The sequence below is a fragment of the Diceros bicornis genome, chromosome 26 (assembly GCF_020826845.1).
Source record: "Diceros bicornis minor isolate mBicDic1 chromosome 26, mDicBic1.mat.cur, whole genome shotgun sequence".
Lineage (NCBI taxonomy): Eukaryota > Metazoa > Chordata > Mammalia > Perissodactyla > Rhinocerotidae > Diceros > Diceros bicornis.
Window position 1 is genome coordinate 14,718,271 of NC_080765.1, and position 25,614 is coordinate 14,743,884.

The 25,614-nt window shown below is 52.0% G+C and overlaps 2 long non-coding RNA genes across 3 annotated transcripts in view; one reads left to right on the forward strand and one right to left on the reverse strand.

The window, feature by feature from the left end:
• Positions 1 to 14,376, forward strand: part of LOC131422327 (uncharacterized) — a 97,189-nt gene extending 82,813 nt beyond the window's left edge. The window contains exons 2-4 of one of the 2 annotated variants that reach the window (XR_009224069.1): positions 5,021 to 5,105; positions 12,388 to 12,463; positions 13,947 to 14,376. This is a non-coding gene — a long non-coding RNA (uncharacterized LOC131422327). Of the gene's footprint in view, positions 1 to 5,020; positions 5,106 to 11,567; positions 11,695 to 12,387; positions 12,464 to 13,946 lie in introns of those variants that run through there. The other variant, XR_009224070.1, reaches the window with a different exon arrangement.
• Positions 8,858 to 10,164, reverse strand: LOC131422326 (uncharacterized). Its single transcript, XR_009224068.1, has 3 exons — positions 10,106 to 10,164; positions 9,346 to 9,434; positions 8,858 to 9,072 (listed from the first exon to the last, which is right to left on the reverse strand). It is a non-coding gene; the product is annotated as an uncharacterized LOC131422326 (long non-coding RNA).
• Positions 14,377 to 25,614: the final 11,238 nt, after the last annotated feature.

Consider the following 25,614-nt stretch of genomic DNA (forward strand, 5'->3'; position numbering starts at 1 on the left):
TATTTTGTACTTTGTAAAGTGTTAATTAAAACAGAGAAAAATATCATGTTGGCTGAGGGCGTCTGATTTTGTGCTGCTCCAGGGCCACATCTCGTCTCTTTCCTTCTCCATTCCATGGTCGGGGAACATGGCCAGGGGCTGGGAGGAAGGCAGAACATCCTCCCCGTCCACACCCAGCGGCTGAGAGAGGACACATCCCCAGAGCGAGAGGGGCTGTATTAGTTACCTGATGCAGGGTAACAAGTTGCCCCAAACGCAATGGATTAAAATGATTGTTTACGTGTCACGGTTTCTGTGGGTTAGGAATTCGGGAGCAGTTTGAGAGGTCAACTCAGGGTCCCTCGGGAGGCTGCGATCATCTGAAGTCCTGGCTGGCACTGGAGGATCTACTTCCCAGGTGGTTTATTCACAGGGCTGGCAAGTTGGGCTCAGCTGTTGGCAGGGAGCCTGTTCCTCTCCACATGGGTCTCCCCCCATGGGGCTGCTTGAGTGTCCTCACAGTATGGTGCCCGGATTCCCCCAGGGAAAGGGATTCAAGGGCCAGTGTAGGAACCAAAATGGCTTTTGGCCCCGAGCCTCAGAATTCACATGCCTCTGCCTCCACCTTACTCTGTCACCATACAGCCCCGCTCTGATTTGACACAGGAGCAGAACACACAACGGTGTGAAACCAAGAGGGCGAGGTCACTGGGGTCATCTTGGAGACCGGCTACTGTGCCCATCATTCCTCCCAAACCTCTGGCAGAGGCAGGCCTGGGGATGAGGGGGCCTGCGGAGCAGGACAGGGCCTTGTTGGTGCATGGTGAGGATCCGGGGCTGGATTCCGGGCCACAGGGCCTCTGGCCCAAGCCTGGAGCCCTGCTGTGGATGTCACACCCCCAGGAAGGTCCTTGGTGCTAGAAGCCCAGGAGCTGATGCCTCCCGACAAGATACCCTGGGGGCACGAGGGATAGCTCTGTGCCCCGCGTCCCTCCCACAGGGCTCTGGCATTTGGTTCCTGCCCTTTTGACAGGTAGGCACGGGGGATGCCCAGGCAGGACAGAGGTCTTGGACCTTGGACACCCTTCACTGCCCCTCTGTGAAGTTTTCCATGGAGGGCCGGTGTGACCGGGGCAGTGCTGAAGACCAGAGCCTGCACTGAACCCGACCAACCTCCATTCCCACCTCTGTCCTCCCAGCACCATGGTTTCTCTGCCTGTAGACAACCTGTGTTAACAGTTTCCAGTTCATCCTTCCAAAGAGATTTAATGCATGTGCAAGCAAATGCATCTACGTATTCATTTTACCTCCTTTTATTCTAAGTGGTGTCGTATAATATATATTGTTCTTCACCTTACTGAGAAATCGAGTGGCTATTGCAGGAAATGGCTATTGCTTTTACTTTTCTGAAGAATTCAAACGGTGTGAAATGACACGTGAAGGGCTTTCTTTAAAGACTAAGGATGCTTTCCCATAACCCAGTGTGTCATGGAGGCAATGTGCTGCAGTGGGTTGGAGCTGGGGATGGCGCCTCACTCTGCCACTAACTTATGTACCTTGAGTAAGTCGTTCCAATCTCACTGCGTAACAACGTGAGGGTGGGGCAGTGATCTCTAGTGTTAGAAATGCTCTGACTCTCCGTCAGTGTACTGACCCTGGTTGTGTTCATTTGAGCGAGGGGAGACAAGTGTGTTTTAGAGCTCTCACCTGTCCCACTGCCTCTGGACAGACTTCAGGAGACACAGGTGTACAAGTCTCCTGTGGCAGAGCCCACTCTCTCGTCCTGACAGACGGTGAAGGAGGTGAATTGACCTGTTGGAGATTGATGGAGGGTGGGGGGACCACTTTCTTCCCATTGGGCCTGAGGTGGCCCATTTGATTGAGCCACATGTGATTTGTGAAGCTGTTGGAATTTCCCGGAGCAAATCAGTAGGATGGCTCAAGAGAGCTGTGTTGGGCAGACCTTGCTGACTCTTTTCTGTTCTCTGCTCTCTGTGGTTCTTGGGAAATCTCAGGTATTTATAAACGTGACAGCGCACACCAGGCAGCCTCATCAAGGCCTCCCTTTGCCGTGAAGTCACTGAGCCGGGCTGCGTGTGTAGACGGCTTTTCTCTTGTACTGAGAGAAGCCTGTTGGCTAACACTTCCTCCAAGAGGTGGGGCTTTCAGAGTCCAGGCTCCTTGGTAACCCTGATCGTCTCCAAAAAAGTGGTAATCCCAGGGAAAGCCACCTCGACTAAATTTTTCACATTTCATTGTCTGGCTGGGCTGCTTTGTAGGAAAAGGCCAGGGTGGTGTTTAGGAACTCTTTCCAGAGGGGACTTGGCCTCGAGGGCAGCCTAGTGACAGGTCCAAGGAATGGGGGTGCTGAGCCTTTCACAGGAGGTGCTGGCCCCTCATGGAATTCCTGAGAGGCAGAACGAGGGCCCAGAGGGGAAGCAGAGGGAAAGTACAGGTGGCCCAGCCTGTTGCAGCAGGTCTGCACCCCAGCATGCCTGGAGGCGTGCCTGCACTGGCTAAGAATATTGGAGAAGGAAACCCAGTGGCAGTTGGGTGAGCAGTTGGACTAGGACCACTTTCCAGACCCCCTTCCAGTCCTGACATTCTTGGGTTCCACACACCTGTAGAACTGATTTCATTGGTGGTGGTATTCTTTAGTCTTCAGCCTGGCAAACAGCTATTACGGACAATGTGGAAGGAAGGTGGTGGAAAATGAACTTTACAGGTGAGTTCCCACAAGGACTACCCCTCCCCAAGTTGTGTTGAGCATTAAACATCTCCGGAATGATTACTGTGTGATAGAGCCACAGAGTACCAAGCAAGGTTCCTCATGCCTGAGAGGAGCAGTGAGCGCTCCCCGGAGAGCTGTGGAGAGTGTTGTTCCATCGCAGGGGGAGCATCAGCCTGGTGGGAAGGCAGGTGCATGAGCATTGATTGGGATACCTGGACTTTCTTTGGATTCACTCTTTATTTTTAACCAAATTGATTAACTTCAAAAATTCCTCTGTTTCAGTTCTATGTCTGTTTGTCTTTAAAAAAATTTCTCTCTAGATCCTCGCATTATGCTGGTGGGTCTAAACACCAGTCTCAACTCTGGCAGCATATTAAAATCACCAAGCGATTTAGTTTGTTTTGTGTTACTTTCCCACCTGGGTCTAACTCTGCCTGCTATTTGACCTTGAGAGTTTCCCTGATAGTTATTATGTGTGTGGGGGACCACCAGTTAGGGGTGACAGAGGGGAGGCCAGAACCCCACAGTGCTTACTGTGACCATATGTCTTGCTTCTACCCAGATTGCCCTCAGTCATTAGCGAAAGTCGGAAAGTCCATAGAAGGCAGGACGTCAGTGGACAGGTGGTCCAGTAAGAGGCTGGGCTGAGAGCCACTCATTCTGCCACCTGGGGCAGTTTTGAAAGGGGAAAATTTGGGTGGGGTGATGGCAAATTTGTTAGAGGGATTTTATGAATTAATAAGATGTTTTATAAAAATTATTACCTGCCTACTATAGGCCAGGATGTATCGTAGATCATGGGGTATGAAGTTTGATAATGTTTGGGGGGATAACACTGTAGTGGGAAAGACAGGTTAAAAAACTAGCTGTACCCGAGTGTGTCCCGGCACTGTGTGTGTTCCAGTGTGTTCCAGGCTGCCTTTATCTTGCTCACCATTTATTCCCACCCCGGGGGCAGTGCCTGGCACATGGTAGATAGCTATAATCAATACTTAAATACGTAAGTGAATGCATCTAGAAAGTGCTATAAAAGTACCAAAAGGGGAATTGTTAAGTCTTCTGGGGATGGAATGGAAGGGAGAGAAGGCATCTTGGAGGAGGTGGCAGAGGAATCTACCAGATAGGCCGGGGATGGAGGGTGGGAAAGGTTTCAAGGCAGAGGGGAGGGGGCAGGTGGAGACTTTAACTGCTGAGAGCAAGTGGCATGGCTGGAGTTTGGTATGCTTACAGGGGAGTGCTGTGGCATAGGCTGGAAGACAGGTGGAGAGTGAGCGATGCAGGGTTTTCTAGGGTTGGGGGAGGAGGTGATGAAGGCCACTTGGGAAGGCGTGGGGAGAAGGGACAGGTGGAGAGACATGTAAGGAGGATTGACCAGATTTGGGGCTTGATAAGAGGTCCAGGGAGTGAGCTAGAAGGAGTGGAGTTTGACTCCACCGGCAAATGAGTGGCTGCTGATGTTCTCAACCCAGATGGGGGAGTCCTGGAGGAGGGGCAGGCTTGGGTTGAGTGGGAGGGAGACGCGAGGAGGAGGTAGAGAGTGAATTTGCTTTTAAGTTTACAGTAGAGTGTAGTGCTTCTTGCACAGATTTGAATGTCCCATGGATGCGAGTTCAAGTCCCTGCTTCCCCACATATTAACTGGATGACTTTGGGCAAGTTACCAACCTTCTCTGAGATTCAGTTTCTTCGTAGGTGTTCTTGGTTATCGACTTAGCACAGTGCCTGGCATAATAAGCATTTAGTAAATGGTGCTTTTCATTAGGCAGTTAGAAAAGCAGGTCTGGAACTCAGTAGAGTTGTTGGTAGTGGAGATAGCAGTGCAGAGGTGACAGGGAAAGCCTTGGAAATGGATGCAGCCTCCCAGGGGAGCGTGAAGAGGAGGAGAGAAGAGGGCAGAAGACAGACCTTGGAGAAGGATTCCAACACTGAAGGGTAAGCAGTAGGGCTGAGCTAAGGAACAAGATTGGAAGCTACTGGAGAGGCAGAAGAGAGGGATGGGGAAGAGAAAGGCTTGTGGAGGAGGGAGTGATTCCTCAGGGATGGACTGGGATGGAAGAGCTCTTGGGTCTTCTCCTCAGGACATCTGGCCCTTTCCTTTAGCAAGAGCCGTGTCAGTGGAGGGGCAGGCAGAAACCAGGCTGCAGTGGAGTGAGAAAGAATAAGAAGTGGAGGCCGTGTGGAGCCTGCCTGGGCCCGGCCCCCTCGGGGCTCAGGGGCGGTAGGGAATGCTCCCGTGCTTTGGGTCCCTTGAGCGGGACACTTGGCTTCCAAGGATTTCTTCTCATCAGCCTTCCCTCTGTTTGTCTGATAGGTCGCCTGTGGTCAGGACCATAGTCTGTTCCTAACGGATAAAGGAGAAGTCTATTCTGGTGGATGGGGCGCAGCTGGGCAAACAGGTAATGGACCTTACACCCCCTTGGGATGGTGCAGTATGGAGCTGTCAGCGGTGGGGCTCTCATGGGCTAAAACCACCTGCCTTCATTTGACTCTTACCTCTTTTATCACTTCCTGGGGCCACTGTTCTGTTTGTCCCTTCCCAGTTCCCTCACCCCTGGCCCCATGGAAAGGAACTGATAAAGGATTGGGTGGAGGATTAGAGCCACCCCTCAGCAGAGGAGCTGTGAGCCTTTCTCTCAGCAGAGACAGGAAACTGTGTGAGGCTTTCAAAGAGAAAACAAGTGTCCCCTAAAAGGAGTTTGATGTTCACTGATTTGAGAAGAATGTGATTAGTGCAGGGAGGAATGATTGAGAAACTTTCTGAAGCTTGTATATTTAACCTTTTTGTGTCTGATATTTGTCTGAAGGGGGAGCCATTCAAAATAAGATTGGATCTTGTGTAAATCCTCAGTAATCCTACCAGCACATGAAATCATCTTTGTTCATTGTCTAGTGTGTTCTTCCAGTCCTCGTTCAGATGTGCACATCATTTATACTGTAATCACAGCATAAGTGTCGCTTTATATACTTGTTTTATCATTTCCATTTCCATGAAACTTTTTTCCATGTTGGTACAATTATCACAGTTACAGTTTTTAAAATTTGTATGACAGAGCATCAATTTAATTTACCATAATTAATTACTCTTTTAGTTATTTTATTAAATAATTACATAAGTGTTACCCTGTTGTCACGTGGCATACTTCTTTGGGGGGCTGGGTGCAGTGGCCATTGGAGATATTATGACATTTGTCTCGTGTGCATACGTAACTTTTTCTTTCATTTGGATTATTGCTCTAGGATAAATCCCAAAAGTGTGTCAAAGGATTAGGATATTTTTATTGTTGTCGGAGTGTATTGTTAAATTTCTTTCCAGAAGTTTTACCAGTTTATACTGCCAGCAGCAATGGATAGAAGTACAGCTTGAATCATATCCCCACTAGCAATGAGTATTGGCAATTTCAGTGTGCTAATTTCATTACTATGTCAGTTTTTTTCTTCTCTCAATTATTTTATTGAGGTCATATTGGGTTATAACATGGTGTAAATTTCAGGCATATTTTATTACATCTCAGTTTCTATATCCGCTGCATCGTGTTCACCACCAATAGTCTAGTTTTTATCTGTTGCCATACATTGGTGCACCTTTCCCCCTTTTGCCCTCTCCCCACCCCCTCCCCCTCTGGCAACCACTGGTCTGTTCTCCTTCTCCATGTATTTATCTTCCACACATGAGTGAAATCATACAGAGTTTGTCTTTCTCTGTCTGGCTTATTTCGCTTAGCGTAATAGCCTCAGGGCCCATCCATGTTGTCACAAATGGCACGATTTTCTCTTGTATATGGCTGAATAGTATTCCATTATCTATATATATAGCACATCTTCTTTATCCATTCATCCATTGATGGGCACTTGGGTTGCTTCCACATCTTGGTTATTGTAAATAATGCTATGATGAACATAGGGATGCATAAATCTATTTGAATTTGTTGATTTCCTGTTCTTTGGATAAATACCCAGTAGTGGGATAGCTGGATCATATGGTATTTCTATTTTTAATTTTTTGAGAAATCTCCATACTGTTTTCCATAGTGGCTGCACCAGTTTGCATTCCCACCAGCAGTGTACGAGGGTTCCCTCTTCTCCACATCCTCTCCAACATTTGTTATTTCTTGTCTTGTTATTTATAGCCATTCTGACGGGTGTGAGGTGATATCTCATTGTAGTTTTGATTTGCATTTCTCTAATAATTAGTGGTGTTGAACATCTTTTCATGTGCCTGTTGGCCCTCTGTATATCTTCTTTGGAAAAATGTCTGTTCATATCCTCTGCCCATTTTTTAATCGGCTGGCTTGGTTTTTTTTGTTGTTGAGTTATATGAGTTCTTTATATATTTTGGAAATTGATTTCTTGTCAGATACATGATTTTCAGGTATTTTCTCCCCATTGGTGGGCTGTCTTTTCATTTTGTTCATGGTTCCCTTTGCCTTGCAGAAGCTTTATTGTTGGATGTAGTCCCATTTGTTTATTTTTTCTTTTGTTTCCCTTGCCTGAGTAGACATGGTATTCAAAAGGATACTGCTAAGACTGATGTCAGAGAGTGTACTGCCTGTATTTTCTTCTAAGAGTTTTATGGTTTCAGGTCTTACATTCAAGGCTTTAATGCATTTTGAGTTAATTTTTGTGTGTGGTATAAGATAATGGTCTGCTTTCATTCCTTTGCACATGGCTGCCCAGTTTTCCCAACACCTTTCATTTATTTATTTATTTATTTATTTATCTGTGAGTCAGACCAGCCCTGAGCTAACATCCGATGCCAATCCTCCTCTTTTTGCTGAGGAAGATCGCCCGTGGGCTAACATCTGTGCCCATCTTCCTCTACTTTATATGGGACGCCGCCACAGCATGGCTTGACAAGCAGTGTGTTGGTGCGTGCCTGCGATCCGAACCCTGGGCCACCGCAGTGGAGCACGCGCACTTAATACTGCGCCACCGGGCCGGCCCGGAACACCTTTTATTGAAGAGACTCTCTTTTCTCTATTATATGTTGTTGGCTCCTTTGTAAAAGGTTAGAGGTCCATAGATGTGTGGTTTTTTTATCTGTGCTTTCAATTTTGTTCCATAGATTTGTGTGTCTGTTTTTCTGCTGTTTTGATTACTGTAGCTTTGTAGTATATTTTGAAGTGAGGGATTGTGATACCTCCAGCTTTGTTCTTTTGTTCTTTTTTTTCTCAGGATTGCTTTGGCTATTTGGGGTCTTTTGTTGTTCCTTATATTTTAGGATTCTATGTTCTATTTCCGCGAAGAATGTCATTGGGATTCTGTCTCCATCCTGGTGACCTGGGGAAGCATGGCCTCCTGCCTGTGCCCTCGAAGAAAGCCTCCCCCTCACTCCTGCCACCACCTCCAGCCAGTCGGGAACCAGGGGCCAGGTGACCCTCACCTGCACACGTGTCCCCACCTTGTGGCTGGAGCTGACCCTGTTAGCTTCACACCATCTCTCCCCAACCATGCGACCCCCCAGGACCTGAGTTTCCTGGCTGGCAGACCTGCAGAAAGCCCCCCAGAGGACCCTCAGCTGGAGCTGCAGCCCGCTCTCCTCCACCCACACCCTCATGCCTGTTGGACTGCGCCACCCACCAAGGAGAATCAGGGCATTGTTGGGTCCACCCATCCTGCCTGCACTGGCTTGCCCACGTCCTCCTCATCCCCAGCCCACCCGTGGTACCCCACAGACAGGCAGAGTCACCAGGAATTGCCGAAGCTCTTTACGTGGAACCAGGAAAGTCGATCCAGGGCTGGGAGAGGAAGGGAAGTGGGGGTGGCAGGAGGGGAGAGTAGCCCAGGCCCCAGAGGCAGAAGCTCCGTCCATGTCCTGCAGGAAAGAGGGTTCTGCTGGTACCGCCCTGGGGCTGCTGTGGAGCTCTGGTGTCCCCCGCCCTAGAAAGGAGGGAGGGTGGGTGAGTCCAGGACAGGGGGAGGTGGGAGGGACAGACATGGGGCTCTCAGGGCTGCCGGGTGGGGGCAGATGTCGGGTTGCCAAGGGAGTCAGGTGCAAAGCTCTCAGGGGTGCTGCGTGGGGGCAGGATCCCACTTCCACCAGGTGCATCGGTATGGTAGGGGACAGGCCCTAGCCCGTTGTTCCTGAGATACACAGACATTTAGAAAAAAGAAGGGAGTCCCTAAATGCCCCGGGAATGACACTCGGGGACAGACATCCCAAGTGAGGATCCAGTCCCAGAGGGGATCTCAGAGCAGACAAATCAGACAGAGGTCCCTCCTGTCGGCAGCTTGGGGGGCCCTGGTGCTCTTGACATCCCACTGAACCCAGGACTCTTGTTTGCTTTAAGGGTCACTTACCCTAATCACCTTCAGGAATGCAGCTTTCTGTAGAAACCAAGGAGAATTCAGGAGTGAGAAGATGCCCTGGACAAGGACACAGACCTCATCACTGCCGCAGCTCAGACACCGACAGTGAAGACCCAGAGTGGGGGCCTGACATCCCTGTGCCATGTCACAGTGCTGATGTCTCCCCCGTGGAAGGGATGGGCGAGGAGGCGAGAGGGTCATGGGGGACACGGAGGGACACGAGAGACACAGTGTGACGTGAGGAACCTGGAGGAAACACAGGGAGGCACACTGGGGACAGAGGGGAATGCAGAGTGGACCCAGGGAACATGGGCAGAATTGTCCGCTTACCCAACTGGACAGGCATGAAGCTGTTCTGTGGCAATCCCGGTGCGGCAGGAATTTCTTCAGGGCTTCCAGGTTCAAGTCGGGATTTCTGCCTGCAGGTGAGGTGACCAGGTTAGCCTGGGCTGTCAGGAATCAGACTCCGGGAGGAGATGGCCCCTCCCAGCACTTGGGGGGCTTTGCCCTGGAACAGCAGAGGCCGGGAGTGGAGGGCTCAGCCTGAAGGTGGGTGCAAAGCAGGCACAGAGTAGAGAAGCCACCACCCAGCCGACAGGTCGCCAGGAAGGGGGATAGCCAGGGGTATACCCAGAACCACTGAAAGCCCCTGGGGTCCCGGGCCCACTCCCAAAGCTGACCTGCAGGGTCACACCCCTGACCTGGAAGAACCTCTTGACCTGAAGGAACCGTGCTACCCTCTGGCCAGAGAAATCTTGGACTTCCCCCCACCCTGGAGGGTCACTGCCCCGAGAAGCCCTCTCTCAGCAACAGCACACTCCCCCACGCCGACCTGGCCCCACCACCAGGCCCCAGGAAGTCGCACTTTATAGCTGTGGCCCCATCCCCCTTGTGAGTGGTCAGGTGACCGAGGGAGCACGGACTGGCCGCCCAGGACAGCAAACCATGCCAGGCCCAGAAAGACAGCCACAGGGAGTTCATATTTCCCTGATCCAGGGCTGCAACCAGTTCTACTGACCTCTGGAAGCGGAGACTGTGGGGCTGGATCAGGAGAGGCGGATCTCAGAGGACCCGGACAGCAGCCTGTTACCCATGAGTTTTCCCATGCAGATCAGTTTCCCTTGAAGCTGGCCCTCGCAGTAAAAGATGTAAAAAAAGGTCCTTCACTGACAGCTCCCGGGTGTCCGTATGCCTCTTGCCCCCATCTGTAGACAGACGGAGAGAAAATGGGTCTTGAGTGTCTTCATTCCTGGAGAAAATATTTGAGACCACATAAGGGAACATTTGGTGCCTCTCAGTTCCACCCTTGTGACACTGGTCCCCCTTCCTGGAAAACAGGAGGCAGGAGAAGCTGCACTCGAGAAACATACTTGAGCCAATCTGAGCTCACCTGGCACATGGGCTTCTGCCCTGGTATCCCCACAAATTCCACTGTCACCCCCCACAGCCTGGGACTCTGTCCCTTCAAGGTCGGGAGACATTCATTTTACCCACATGCCAAACTGGGATGGGAAGAGGCCCCAGGAGGGGCTGCTCTGGGCCACCCCACAGCCTGGGGAGGGGGAGAGGGAGGAGAGAGCTGGACCCTAGGAGGAGGGACACTCACATGAAGGTGAAAATGGCCTCCACGTCTCCACCATCCAGGACAGTAACCATCAAAGGGGACACCTTCCTTGGCCTCTTCTCCTTAGGTAGGTCCTTGTCAACCACCATGGCCTTCACATACCATGTCCCTGTGATCTGAGCAGGGTGGGGGCCGTGAGCCCAGCAAGGGCACGGCCAAGATTCTCCTCCTCACCCCCCTGCCTGCCTCCCCAGTGCACAGGCTGCAGCCATCCCCAGACATCCCCAGCACCCCGGCTGCAGTCCTCCACAGGCCGGCTTGGTTCCACACATCCGCACCCCAGGGCTCGGTCAGAACAAGCCCAGCACTCAGGTCTCCCAGCCCTAAACAGAGGCAGGGCTGTCTGAGACCCCACGAATCTCTTCTCTGCTGGGACCAGGCCACAGCTCCCTATGAGTCCACACTTCACAGGACCCTCAGTGCCTTTGGGGTCCCCAGGAGGTCAGTTCAACAGTCCCTGAGCTGAACCTGCTCCCCTGCTTCAGCCTCTGGGCCCAAGGAGGTGCCCTATCTGAAAACACAAGAACAGAGCCCTCCTGCCCCCTTTGACCACTGTCTGCAGGGAGCACAGGGTCAGAACTTCGACCCTGAATGACACCTCCTAGGACAGGGCCCTGGTCACTGCGCTCCCACAGCCAGTCACCATCTTTCCCCTACACCCATCCTCCCCGCCCCTCCGCAGGCTCACACCCTGTCTCACCAAGGGGAAGAACAGGGGGTCCTGGGTCTGCAGGGCCGTGATCAGGCTGAGGGTGGTGTGCAAGAACAGAACCTTCATCTCCAGGGCTCTGCGCTCACAGCCGCCAGCAGGTCACTGGGCGTCTGGAGGAGGCTGCGTGGGCCCCTCACAGGGTTGCCCTTTATACCCAGCTCGGCTCCTGCCTGTGAACACTTGACACAGACCACACCCCTCCCACCCAGCTCCTGGCCAGTCCTGCATCAGGGAAGGTGGACTGTCATGATTGTTGGAACCTGACGAGTGACAGTTAAGTGCCAACCACATAATAAGACTGATCCTGCCATCCCGTTTGCACCTCCAAGGGCGCTCACTCCAGGTGAGCCATCTGGAGCAGGATGTTATCAGAATGGGCAGGTGTGCGTGTCTGCACTACAGTCACAGACGGAAGGCCAAGGGCTTGCTTCCCTCCCTCCCACCCCTGCTCCTCCCAGGAGCCCAGGACTGGACCCTCAGCAAGTTCTCTGGACACGGGCCCCCGCCAGCTGCTGAGGGGAGAGGGACTGAGCTTTAGAACCAAAGAGACGTGGCATGCAATCAGCCGAGTCCCACAGGCTCCCCAGAGCCCAGGCTCTCACCACCCTGGGGCCCCTACATTTGCTCCTCCAGGGACTGGGATGCTCACCCAGATCTTCCTGGGGTGGGGGCACTCTTTTAGGACTCGGGATGAGTTGAAATATCGCCTCCTCAGAGGGGCCTCCCCAGGCCACAGGAGGGAGCGCTATGGCTACCCTACCCCTTCATTCTGGACCCCGGGGCTGGGCTGTGTTTCCCAGAGAGCACTCGTTACTCTCTGGATTGGCTGCTCATTTCTTCACACGCGTGTTCACTGCCTGCCTCCCCTGTTAGAATTTAAGTTCCCCAAAGGTAGAGGCTTGATTCCTGTCTCACAAGGGTGATGCCGCTGTATGGGGAGCTCCTCCCACATGCTCGGTGCTCTCAGACCTCTGTTCCCTCAGGAGTAAACCAGTTACTGAGTCTCTCGGAGCCTCAGAGCATTCCTCTTCTACAGGGGACCCACAACTTCTATCGCTTTGATCTCCGTGAGGCTCTGCTGGGACGACGTGTGAAGCCCGCTCCCTTGGCAGGTACAAGGCTCCGTGAACGAGGGCTCCTCCCCTCCTTCTGCCTGGAGTGCGGCCCGGGACCAGGTTCCATCAGAGCCTGTCCAAGCCCACACTTGTGCAACTGCCTTAACTTCCATTCTTGCAGAACCCTGACTCTCCAGAGCGCTTTCACCTCCCTCCTCAGCCTTGACCCCCCCGTGTCACTCAAGACAGGCCTCAAATCTCATTCCCTTTGGATAAATGGGCCCAGTGAGGCACAAAGAGGCCACGTGCAGGGCTGTGCTCAGAGTTCATGGCTGAGCGTCTCTGGGCACCAGGCTCTGCTGGCCTCAGCCCCGCTGCCTCCTGAGCGAGAACTTGGCCTTCTCCCTCCCTGACCCTGTAGTTCCTGGGCTTGAATCATCTTCCCTGAGACCCACAGCTGACCCAGAGCCTGTACGCAGGGGCTGGGCCACACAAGGGCACCTTTGTGCCTCTCTGGCCCGGGATTGGACACCACCGTATGTCGCTCATTCCCAAGTACTCCCTGAATAATCATCATGAGCGCTCCCTAATAAGCCCTGGGGGATTGCACTGAGGGTGCGGGCATGACCCAGTGATTAACTCCCAGCTCAGAAGGTGCTGCTGAGCAGAGAGCCTGCCCTCCTGGGAGTGGGACAGGGCGAGGCCAGTGTACTTTAGGACCAGAGATTAGTAAACGTGCTGGAGTCTCTGTATCAGTGTGAGAACTCTTCCTGTCCCTGTTCTTGTTGACTGTACCGCAGAGACCTGGTATTTCCCTTATTCTATGGAGTCACTGAAAGAAGCATCTTGTGACATTGACAAATGTAGTTCATTCCTGGAAAAAGATGGTGGAAGACATGCAGAGATCATTGAGAGTCCAGGCGACCCCGTGAACCCTATACTTGGTGTGATTGGAACTCTCCAGGGGCTGCCCATCATCCACCATCTTGCCCTGTGCCCCAGCAGGTGAACTCTACAGAGTTCTCCAACGGTGTTCCCTTTGGATACTGGATGTGTTCAACTGGTGGTAGACACCACTGGGAGACACCGGGGTAGGAGGAGTGAGCTATCCCTGCCCCCGAACCCCATGCCCTGAGGCATTTCTTTGGATGGCTGCATCCCTTTCTGATGGGAGACTCTCACACCAGCCACACCATGAGGACTGCCCCTACTCCACAGCTCTAGTTCTCACCACTTGTGCTGACACTTCTCGCAACTTGTCCTTTGAATCTCAGAGTGTTCTCAGCTTCTCAGTGCTGCTACTTCTCAGATGCCTCACTAAAGGGGACAAAGTCTGGGCTTTCCTTGGCATTTGGGGGCAAGATGGTCTTGATGGCCCCACCAAACAAACACCAAGTCTAGAGGGCATGCTGGCTGGGACTGAGGGGCATGTGGAAGGGGTAGGAGAGGAGTCAACATGAATACCGATTAAGGCCACAAGACCAACTGGAAAATGGGGACTGTAGCTTGTTCCACTAACCGTCTATTTTCATTATTTTAGAGATCATGGTCAGTTCCCACCCTGAAGCCTCAGTTCCAGAATTTGCCAGAACGGCTTGGATTTGGAGCACGAGTGCATCAATGCAGTGCAAGGGGTGGACTGTGGTTGACAGAGCTGATGACCCACCCCCTCAGCCCAACTGCAGCTGCAGTTTCTGCACACTGACAGGTTCCCAGCTTCCCACCTCAGTGCCCGCACCCTCTGTCCTTCTCTGCTTCCCCTGACACACGTGGTGAAACAAGATGTGCAGGTGAATTCACACACCACGTCACTAGAGATGGTAACTGATGGGCTAAATGTCCTAAGCTGTTTGTTCTCCATGGGGCAGTCTGAGATGGTTCCACCCTCTTTAATGGAGGGTCTTCAGGAAGACTGAGTCTGAGTTGCCCTGATGGTGACCTTCTCATTAACATACTCTTTATTGGATATTCTGCCTTTCCCATCTCACTTGATCACAGACTTCTGCTTCTAGGACTCTGGGAGAATGAAAGTCTGTGTTTTAGTCAGCTGGTTTGTGGCACTTAGGTACAGCAGCCCAAGGAAACTCATACGAGCCCTAACATATTAATAATTATATCAAATATAAATAGACTAAATAGAAAAATTAGAAGACAGGGATTGGCAGAGTAGATTAGAAACCTTGATACAACCATATGCTGTCTTCAAAATCTTACTTTGATAGAGGCAAGTTGGAAGTAAAAGCATAGAATACAGAAAATAAACAAAATAATAAGGGAATTATGGTGCCAGTTATCAATGGATTGCCTCTGTATAACAACATCAGTGTGCTGCCCTCCATTGTCTGTTCTGCAATAATGGAGCTAGACCCAATAGGCATGTCTCTTTTGCACCTGGCAGGGCTTAAGCTTTGTTAGAGAAGGTTTAGGACAAAGGGCCTTCCTTCCTAATTCCGGGGTGCTTCCATTCTTTCCTTTTTCTTTCTCCTGCGGTACAAGCAGCCATGGCACAATTCAGGGATGTCCACAGGGACTCATCCACAGTGGGTGATCCATGTTGGGTTCAGTGGATCTCCTTGGATGGCTTCCTAGGGAGATTCAACAGCACCCCCACAAGTGGAATCCCAGTGAATCCTATAGCATCCCAGCCTCAGCCCACCTGCCCCTGGGAGGGCACAGGCTTTCCTATTTGCCAGTCTCAGCCTGCCGTTCCCTACCTGCTGAGCTCTGCCCTGACCAGGGACCAGTACTGGCCTTGGGAAGCATGACGGTCTTCTCCACCATCCCTGTGCTGCGATCATTCCTCCTCCAACAAGGCCTGAACACAGCCTTGGCGAGGTGGTCTCCTCCCAAATTTGTTTCTTTCTTAACTACTCTACTGTAATTCTGGGCTATTCTCTATAGTTCTCTTTGAACATTTATAGTTAATTGTTCATTATATAAACTATCCCTGCTCAATCTATTGATTGGTTTCCTTGTCTTTGTTGAACACTGATTCTCATAATTATGTATTATTTTCTAGGGTTTTAGTGCTAAGGGGAAAAATCAAAGGCGAACAAGTTGGATAGGGAGCGTCAGGGCAAGGGGGTAGTTTGTATTTTAAATGACATGGTCGATACAGCGTCACCAAGATGACATTTGAACACAGAATTAAAGATAGTGTAGAAAATGAGGCATGAAATCATCATGTGGAGGAAGACTCCAAGTGGAAGGAACAAACAGTGCAAGTCTTCAGGTGGGAGAGTGCCTGACATGTACCAGGAGCACAGTGGAGGGCAGAGGGACTGGAGCAAATGATACAGGGGATGACTGGCCAAAGATGATGTCAGAGAGAGGGTGGGACCGATTGTGTTGGGCTTGTAGTCCATCATAAGGACTTCAACTTTGACCCTGAGAGAAATGGAGAACCCCTGGAGAGATTTTACAATGTCAGCTTGTGATTATTGGTTTTAAAGGGTCACTCCAATTGCTGCCTTGAGGATAGATTGGGGGAGGCCAATATAGAGGCAGAGAAAAGTTAGACGGCTACTGCAATAATCCAGGCCAGAACAATGACGCAATGTGGTGTACCCAGCCATCAGGGAGTAACAGAGTATGGACTTACATTCAACACAAACAAAGAAAAAGCTGGTCAAAATACGTGATATGATTGTTTCACTAATGACCAGTGTACATATGCAGTGGGTGAAAGTCCACAAGGGCAGAAAAAAACAACCTTCGTGTAAAGAAAACTTTTAAGCAATTGAAAGTTAAACTACCCCCAACAATCACAGATTCTAGAATTAGTTTAGATGCCAAGACAATGAGGAAGGAATAATATTTCAACAAGTAGTGCTGGGATAACTGGAGATCCACATGTGAAATAATAAAGGTGAACCCCTACCTCACACCACATACAAAAATGTTACATCTTCTTACAATCAAAGATGTAAATGTAAAACCTAAAACTATAAAGCTCTTAGAAGAAAACATGGCCCTGGATTAGGCAATCATTTCTTACGTGTGGCACCCAAAGTGTAGGGAACCAAAGGGAAAACAGATCACTTAAACTTCACCAAAAGAAATACTTGAGTGCGTCGAAAGACGCTATCAAGAATGTGAAAAGACAGATCACGAAAGGGGAGAATATATTTGCAAATAGTTACATGTCTGATAAGGATCTACTATTGAGAATATATAATATAGTCTTACTTCTCAACAATAAAAATACACATGGCCCAATGAAAAATGGGCAATGCATTTGGATAGGCATTTTTCCACAGGAAATAGATGCCTGTCTGGTGTTGTGGTGTCCCAGCCTGAGGCTGCAGTTCCTGTGCTGGCCATCAGGTGGCAGCCTCCTGTGTCTGTGTCCGTGGTGCCCAGTGAGCTTTGCTGGAGCAACTGGAGAAAGGAGGAGTCATGCAGAAGTCATGCCAACCCTCCCCTACCTCAGGACCCACTTGCACCTCCTATTACTAGCGTTCATCTCCACCATCGGAGCAGGTCAAAAGCAGGAAGGAGGGATCCAAGATGCCCCTATTTGTTCATTCAGCAGCTATGTGCCAAGCCCTCACCCTGGGCCAGGAGCCCTGGTGGGCCCAAGGGTGGTGCTGAAATCTACCCAGCGGTCCCTGCCCACCAGGAGCTCAGTCTGCAGAGAGATCGACGAAAACACAAAATCAGAGACACGTGAAAGAGAAGAGCATGAACTGGAATGAAAATAAAGAGAGTCCTGCAGGGAGGGCTGGGGTCTCACTGGGCAGGAGGGTCTGAAAGGCCTGACTGAGGTGACATTTGCTGTGACCAGAATGACAGGAGGAGCCAGCGCTGCACTCACCTGTGATCAGCGTGCCAGGGAGAAGCCACTGCTGGTGTGGAGACACCCAGGCAGAAGTGAGTTTGGCCAGAGGAGGTTAGAGAGGTGGGCACTGTGGCTGCAGAGAGCCTGGAGGAGAGAGGAGGGAGGGGGCAGGCCAGACCCGGGAACTGGGAGATGGTGTGAGGTGTCTCCTCCTCTCTGACAACACTGCTCCCCACCCTGCATCTTTAAACCGCAAATATTCCCTCTCTCTCCATCTCTGTGGACCTGGAATCCTGCACAACTGAGCTGGAGCCTCTGCTCACGGCGTCATCCAGGTTGGGGCTGTGGCCTCCACTGAGGCTGGACCAGGGTGAGATGTGCTGTCAAGCTAACTACCATGGGCGTGGTCAGGATCAGCTGGACTGAGAGCAGAGCTCCTATCTGTCTGTTGGCAAGGGCTCTCCCTCGGTTCTCTCCTGTGTGGACCTCTGCATAGGGGAGCTCAGCACGTCCATGTGTGTCCCCAGGTCCAGGGTAAGACAGACTGAGACAGGGAAACAAGAGGAGAGGGAAGAGGGAACACAAGAGAGCGAGTGAGAGGGAACGACGGCCTCAGTGATGGAATCTGGGAAGGGTCGTCCTGTCACTTGTGCTGGGTCTGCTGGTCAGAAGCCAGTCCCTAAGCAGTCAGTGGTCCACAGGGACGTGGAGAACAGGCAGGGAGATCATCGCTGCAGGGGCATGCTGACCTTGAATCAAGTGTCCTGGTGGTGAAAGGCTCCCTTCCTACCTGGGCTCATCCTGCGTTGAGCTCAGATCCTCTTCCCAGGGAGTGTTGCTCCTCGGGGACCAGGTGTGCTCTCCCGGGTTCCCTGGGCTCCTGTCTCCTCCAGGAGGGAGATGTACACTGAGGGGGCTGAGGCCAGAGCAAGCAGGGACCACTCCACCCTCCCAGCTCATTTGCTTCCTTCCCCAGGAGGGCCGACTCCTCAGGAGCCTCTCCTCACTGCTCACCACCTTCTCTGCTCTGAGAGCACCTCGTTTCAGCCTCAGAAGAAGACCTGGGGAGAAGTTTTCAGGTGGGAAGGCCTCTCTCCATGGGAGCCCCAGAGTGGACAGGGACCTTCCACAGGGCTGGGCATTGTCCCCTCAGTCAACTTGGACTTCCTGGGAGGCAGCAACCCCTGGGGTCAGGGCCTAGGCTGGTGGCAGGTCTCTAAGTGTCCCCACAATCCCCATCTGCCTGGTCTCTCCTGATTGGGCACAGGCCTACACAAGCACACAACCTTTCATACCCCCTGAGGTTATGTGCATCCCATCAAGGCCGCTGTGTCTATCTCATTGTGTGGTTGTCCATCTCACCTTGCTGGCTGATTCACTGCTCTGTTCTAGATCCAACCTCAGATGGCTACAAAGTTGACCTTCCACGTCAGCTTGCCACTGAGATGGCTACTGTTTCCAGAAATGCTTAGGGGCCGGGCATTGCCCACCCATGGCGACATCAAGTGGGCAACTTCTGATAGTGAAGCCATCCCCCTTCAGGCTTGCCCCGCTCACAGGGCCGTCACACTGAGGGTGTGAGGATGTGACCTGCCCTGGGCAAAAACACCACAACTCTCACTGTTCTTCCCTGAGCTTCAAATGCTCCTCAGTTGGTTGTATTTCTTTGGTCTCTTCCCAGTGGCCTGACCTGGTTGTTTTCTGACAGTGTGTCCAGTGTGATCGTTGCTTTCTGGGAAGAGGATTTGCTGAATTCCTCACTCCACCATTCGGTGTGTCCTGCCGCCCTACCCCGATCACTTTCTGAAGGCGCATCCTTTCAGCAATCTGAGGACCCAAGATTGTGAGTCTGTGTCCTGGAGGGATTTTGAGAAGAGCTGGTGGGATGGCAGTATTGCAAAGCATAAAGTCTTGCTTCCAGAAAGCTCTCTGGGATCCTCAGCATCTTGCTGTTTTGGAGTCAAAGCCCTGAGATCTTTAAAAACCCAGCAATGTTAGAACATGGGCAGGACAAACAAAAGTCTCTGGGCTCCAACACCAACTAAAATATTCTGAATTTCTAGTAATCTGAGACGAGTGGAAAGGAATTGGGAGTGTGGAGTGGAGGGGCGGTTTGGGCCAACTACGCGTTTGGGAGGAGAAATGCCACGCAGAGCATCCTTTCTTTGGGCATAAGGGAGAGACATGTGCGCAGACCCCCGCTGCACACACTGCTGCTGCTGCCCTTCAGTTCCCTCAGCCCACTTGAGTCCCTGCAGTCCCTGGGAGCCAGTCCCCAGCAGGCCCACAGTGTCCCCCTGGAGCACCTGCATCCACTGTCTGCCTGAGGGCTCTCTCCTGCAGCGGGAGCTTCCTCTGCTGCAAGCCTGTGCCAGCCTGTAGCACAGAAGCCTTCATGACCCGGGGTAAACCCTCCACCCACGGGGACAGAGCCAGTCCGGGTGGGATCTCGTCTCCCAACAGGACTAGGAGAGATGCTCACCTCAGTGCTCCCTCGTCAGGCCCCACACTGGCGCTCCTCCTCCAGGCTCCCTTCCCCATGGCCTCCCTCGGGCCTCCTCCATCACCTGCAAACAAACCACTTGCCCTACATCCTTGTCTGCTTTGGGGCCCAAACTCTGCTGAGGCTCCACACTGGCTGTGACTTGGAGCAGGTCGTCCATCCTTCTGGACTTGAGCTTCCTCACCTGTGAGATGGGGACAAAAGGCCTGCCTCCCGGAGTCTTCAGAGGAGACATCGCGTGGGAAGATGCAAACCGCTGCAAAGAAGGATGCCCGCTGATCACCCAGTGAAAACACCAACCTTGCCAAAGAAACAGGAGCTCGTGAGGCTGAGGGAGGAACGCGGGCAGCCTGTCCAAACAACGTGGAGAGTCACTGACGAGTGAGGCCGTGCAGGGTAGGCCCCCAAACAGTGGAAGAGCCATTCGACAAGGAGGGTGACAGGACAGAGGCTTCCAAGGAGAAAGATTTAAGTGTTGGAGGATCACAGAGGCCTTAGGAAAATGGTGAGGCCCTGGAACATGTTTACTGAAATGCTATTATTGGCCAGAAGAATGTGTTACAAATACCCAGTCCACTCTGGATTACTTCTCATTGGTTGTAGGAATGAGTGCACACTTGAGATTAGAACCCACATTTTGATAAATATAGGCTATCTTTATTTTTCTCAACTTTTAATTATTTTTTTTGTCTATGAAGTGCCAAGCATGGGTTTTCTCCGTTCTTCTCCTTGCATGGGTAGCCTCTACTTTCAGAAGTGGATTCCTGGTGCTCATCACCCCTGCTAACCCGAGGGACAGCCCTCCTTCAGGTCACACAGTGGATGTGAGCTCCAGGTGGGCAGGGACCACGTCGGGTCATACTGGTGAAGTTACAGTGCTCGGCCCATGGCAGGGACCAGCGCATATTGGCTGAATGAGTGAGTGAAACAATGAACGAATGCATGAATGAGTACAGGAGTGCAGGAGTGAGTGAGTGAGGGAATGAGTGAAGGAATGACTGGGTGAATGAAGCAATAAGTGAATAAACCACAGAAGCTGGATCCACAAAGGAGGAGCCTTTATCTGTGGCGGGCTCACAGGGGGTCACAGCACAAGCCCTGGATGGTGGCATGGAGCATGTTCAGCTGTCCTTCCAGCGCTGAGCCTCCGTCACCTGCAACACAGTGTGGTCCTGGATCTTCTTCAGCTCCTCCTCAAACAATGCTGAATGTTCCCGGGAGCAGGACAGCTGGAAGGGAACCTGAGGAGGGACTTCCCAGACCCTGCGCCCTGGAGGACCACTGTGACAGCCTGGCAGGGGGCTCTTAACACGCTCCGGGCACCAGGCTAGAGATGCTCAAGCCATTCCTCAGGGAAGTCTCCCAACAGCCCATCAGGATGCCAAGTTATTTCCTCATTGTACAGATGGGGAAACTGAGGCTGAGAGCCTCAGCTGCATCACCAGCTAGAAAGAGGCTGAGTAGGGACTAGGACCCCTGTTTCTCTGACTTGGGATCATTCCAAACCACTGTCGTGTGCTGTGGCCTCCTCAGGCTCAGGGGTCCTGGCCTCCCTGGGGCCTGCACCCTTCTGGCCTCCAGCCATCACTGAACTAAAGGGACAGGTTCACCATCTGCTTGGGGCTGGATATGGTGGCTGGGGAATGGCCAGCCGTGGGCGCTGTGGGCTCTCCCAGTACCAAGGACCAGCCTATCCCCCCACAGAGTGAGGTCTCTCTGGGCATCAGGACCAAAAGTTCTCAGAACTTTAAGGAAAAGAGGTCCCTCCCTCAGCATGGGGGAGCCCTTCTCAGGCAGGCCCCATGGGGTCTAAAAGGCGCTGTGTTCAAATCCCGGCTCTGCCACTCTGCAGGGCACAGAGGGGGCACGTCTCTTTGAGCCTCAGTTTCCTCATCAGTGAAATGAAGACAATAATTGCTCCTCCCCCAAGGAGTTGTGGGGAGGATTCAAGGAGATAGCTCAAGAGGAGAACAGAGGCCCCGGTAAGTGCTCATCACCGTGAGCTGTTCCTGCTGATGTCACCCCACTGAGAGCCCCCTGGGGCCCTTCGCCTCTGCCCACTCTGATCTCCCACCAGGCATGCCATACTCGCTCTGACTCCACTGTTCCTCTGGAATGCCTTTCTCCACCCCATCTCGTCCCACGGCAGTCAGCCAGCCAGGTGTGGATCCACGACCCAGCCCCATCTCTCCTCCTGTGATTCCTCTTCATTAGAGCTAGGAGCTGTTAAGCTCTGAGCAGGTGCAGGGCACTCCAGGTGCAGCCTCAGCGAACTTGTCTGACACCAGCATGAAAGGTCGGCTGCCACCCCACTTCACAGGTGAGGAAACCGAGGCTCCAATGGCAGTGCCTCTCCGAGGTCACCAGTGCTCTCTCCCTCATCCCCACTGAGCAGGGCCCCTCCATCGCAGAGGCTGAATGTGCTGGATATGTGGGCTGGGGCTGGCACAGTGCCTGAGGCAGCCATCACTCCTGGAAGACCCTGAGGTGTGCTTTGGGCACAATGACCTTCTCCAAAGCCGCCAGCCCCATGCTCTGACCTTCTGGCACCTTCTATGAGACCTCCATTGTGTCTTGTCAAAGTCACTTCTGCTCACACAAGCTGAAGTGGGTCCTGCTGTTGCAACTGAGAACTCCCCCTGGAGGGAGCATGTTCAAGGAGGTCCCTGTGACTCACTGCACTGCCCTAGATGTGCTTTCCCTACTGAGGATGGGGCTCTCTGCTTGGAGGGAGAGGGAGCAGGCAGGAGTGTCCAGACCCTCATCATCATCTGTCCTGGATGGCAGGCCAGGCTGCTCAGCTCAGGTGAGTTAGGGAGCAGGAGGGGCATGGGCAAGGCCAAAGCAGAGTCAGGTGTGGTAGGGGCGGGGCCAGGGGTGAGGGGAGTGGTAGAGACAGAAGCAACAGGAGCAGGGCCTTCCAGCTGGGCAGGTCACCCTAGGTACCTTCATCCCCTGCATCCTAGCTGCTCCTCCTCCTCCCTCCCATCCTCAGGTCTCTGCTTCAGGGTCTCTGGACTCCCTGTTCCCAAACAAGATCACAGGGTAGAAGGAGACCTTGGGTGTCAGAGACTGTGACCAACACCTTAACATCACGTTTACATTATGAGCCAGAATCTCCACCTCTAGGGATCGGTCCTAAAGAAGTAGAGATTTATGGATGCAGGTGTTCCTTCCAGCACGATGACGGGAGTGAAAAATCAGAAATGATCCGTGTTGCCCAGCAGAGGCTCTTAGGCAATTCTGAGGCTGAGGCAGAGGAGGAAGAGGATTGACTGGCCAGGGTCCAGCCCTGGGGAAATCAGGTTCCAGAAGAGCTCACTCCGTGCAGTCCTTCCCACACGATAGCCGCAAGTGCACACCCACACACACTTGCGCATAGACATACCCATGTGCATACAAATGCACACAGCTGAATGGGCACATGCACACACGTGCACACACACGTGCATACAAAGGCAAAGGACTAAAACGGTGAACACTGCCTGTTAAGGGCACTCCTCAGTTTCCGCTTAATTCTTAATTCCCTTAGAATTCATTCTTTTACTGTAATTAACGTACATTGTCTTTGTAATAAAAACCTTTACAAAGAAAAAGTAAATAATGTACTTCAGTCCAATATGAGTGATAAATGGATAACATTAACCATGTGATTTCAACTTTGTTAGAATTATAAGAGGAATAGAGGCACATTCTATCAAGTTGAAACATCATGCAGGCCCCTGAAGGAGAAGAGAAGCGAGTGGCAATTCCCATCCCAGAGGTGACCCCCATGGACGATTTGGTGCGTATCTCTCTGTCTCTGTCTCTCTCTTTCTGTCTGTCTGTCTCTGTCTCTCTCTCACACACGGATTTATTTTTGTAGATGCGTGTCTCCCGGCTGATATCACATATACGTGGTCTTACAGATGGGATGGATGGATCCCATCGCCTCGCCATGGATAGTAGCGTTCCTTCCAATTGCTTGCTATTGCAATCAGTGCTGTGATGAATAGTCTGGAAAATACATCTTTGAAAAGTTGGGCAGGGATTTCTGTGGGATGAAGTCCTGGGATCAGCACCGCCAGCACAGGCATGCCCCTGGGGACAGCGATGGGTCCTGCAGGCTGGTCTCCAGAGAGGAGTGTCCTTAAACACTTGTCACTAGGGGTCTACTGGGGCCTCTGCTTCCTCACATTGTCACCAGGGCTGGTCGTCACCACCCTGGAACCCAGCCCGTCTGATGGGGCCCAGTGCCCTCTCCACAGTGTCTCCATGTGTGCGTCTCCTCCTGGGGGACCTCGCGCATCTCTGACACATGCTGCCCCTGTGTATCACCTCTCGTTGGCATTGAATGTGTTTGCTCTTTATCGCCTTTTAAAAATCTGACTTTCGAGCGTTTTTTTGGACCCCAAGGATGCGTAACCTTTCCCTGGCCTTTTGTTATGAGGAATACTTTCTGGTTTGCGGTTTGTCTTACCAGCTTTCTACCCTTTCTTGTTTCTGTTTTGGCCGCAGGAAGAGCAACGCGTTTCGTGTGTGGCTTCTGGCTCTGGTGTCCCACGTAGAACAGCAGTCTGTACCCCAAGATTATGCACATATTTACCAAAAGGGCTTTCTTTGATACATCAAATCTAGACTCCATCTGGGATTTTCCTATCAAATTAGAGAAATTCTATTTCAAATAAAAACAGAAAAGGAAAACCTATCAGGCCGTGTGAAAATAAATGGGCAGAAAACACATGGCCACCTACAGCATGATTTCACTTAGAGGAAACATGCAGAACAGATTTAAAAAAGAAAAAAAAAGAACAGTGAGAGAAAAGAGATTAGAGGTTGCCAGGGCCTGAGGGAGAAAGTGGGAGTGAGTGCTTTTAGAACAGGGTGTTCTTTTGGAGATTGAAATATTCTAAACCCATACAGCGGTGATGGATGCACAGCATTGTGAATGTACTTAATGCTCATGAAGTGTACAATTTAAAATGAAAAATATTAAAGTGTTAAAAGACGAAAGTGAAATTTATTTTAAATAATCAAGATATAAACAATAAAAAAAATCAATGAAAGAAACCAAGAAATAGAGAAACACAATTAGGAGGGTGGGAAAGGAAATTTGTGGTAAGGGAGCAGGTGGAACAGGTGGGACTGGAGGTGCTAATGGGGGAGGTTCCCGAGCCAGCTCTCCAAGGCCGCACAGATTGGCCTCAGCTGCCTCCCTATCTCCTGCAGGTGCCTGTGCAAGGGATGGCTCTCCCTGCACTGAGTCTGGGCCCTCAGGTGCCTCCTGTTCTCCTGCAGGAGCCTGTGCAGGGGATGGCTCTCCCTGCACGGAGGCTGGGGCCTCAGCTGCCTCTCGTTCTCCTGCAGCAGCCTGTGCAGGGGATGGCTCTCCCTGCACAGAGGTTTGGGCCTCTTCTTCCTCCTGGTATCCTACAGGAGCCTGCGCAGGGGATGGCACTCCCTGCACGTAGGCTGGGGCCTCAGCTGCCTCCTGGACTGCTGCAGGACATGGTGGATATGATGGTTCTCCCGGGATTGAAGCTGGGTCCTCTGGTGGCTCTGAGGTTTTTATCACTTTCACTGCAGACCATCTCCCGGTAGCTGCTGATCCAGTCCTGTGGGACACCGGCGCCTCCATCGGGGAGATGGATGGAATATCCCCTTCCACCGGCTCCACGCTGATCTCGTTCGTGGAGCTCTGCAAAGACAGTGACTGGCTCCGTCCCAGAGGCATCAGAGCCCTGCCCAGCTGTCCTTGCTGCTGCTTCTGCCCCTGGACCTAATTCTCCCAGATCAGGCACACACCTGTGTCTGCACAGTATTCCACCCCTGAGGAAAGACCTACACCTCAGGGGCTTGGGATAAACCTCAGGCAGAAGGGCGCCACCCCTGCACTCCACGTCCCACCCAGCGGGCCTTGACCTGGGCTTTGAACCTGACCGACCT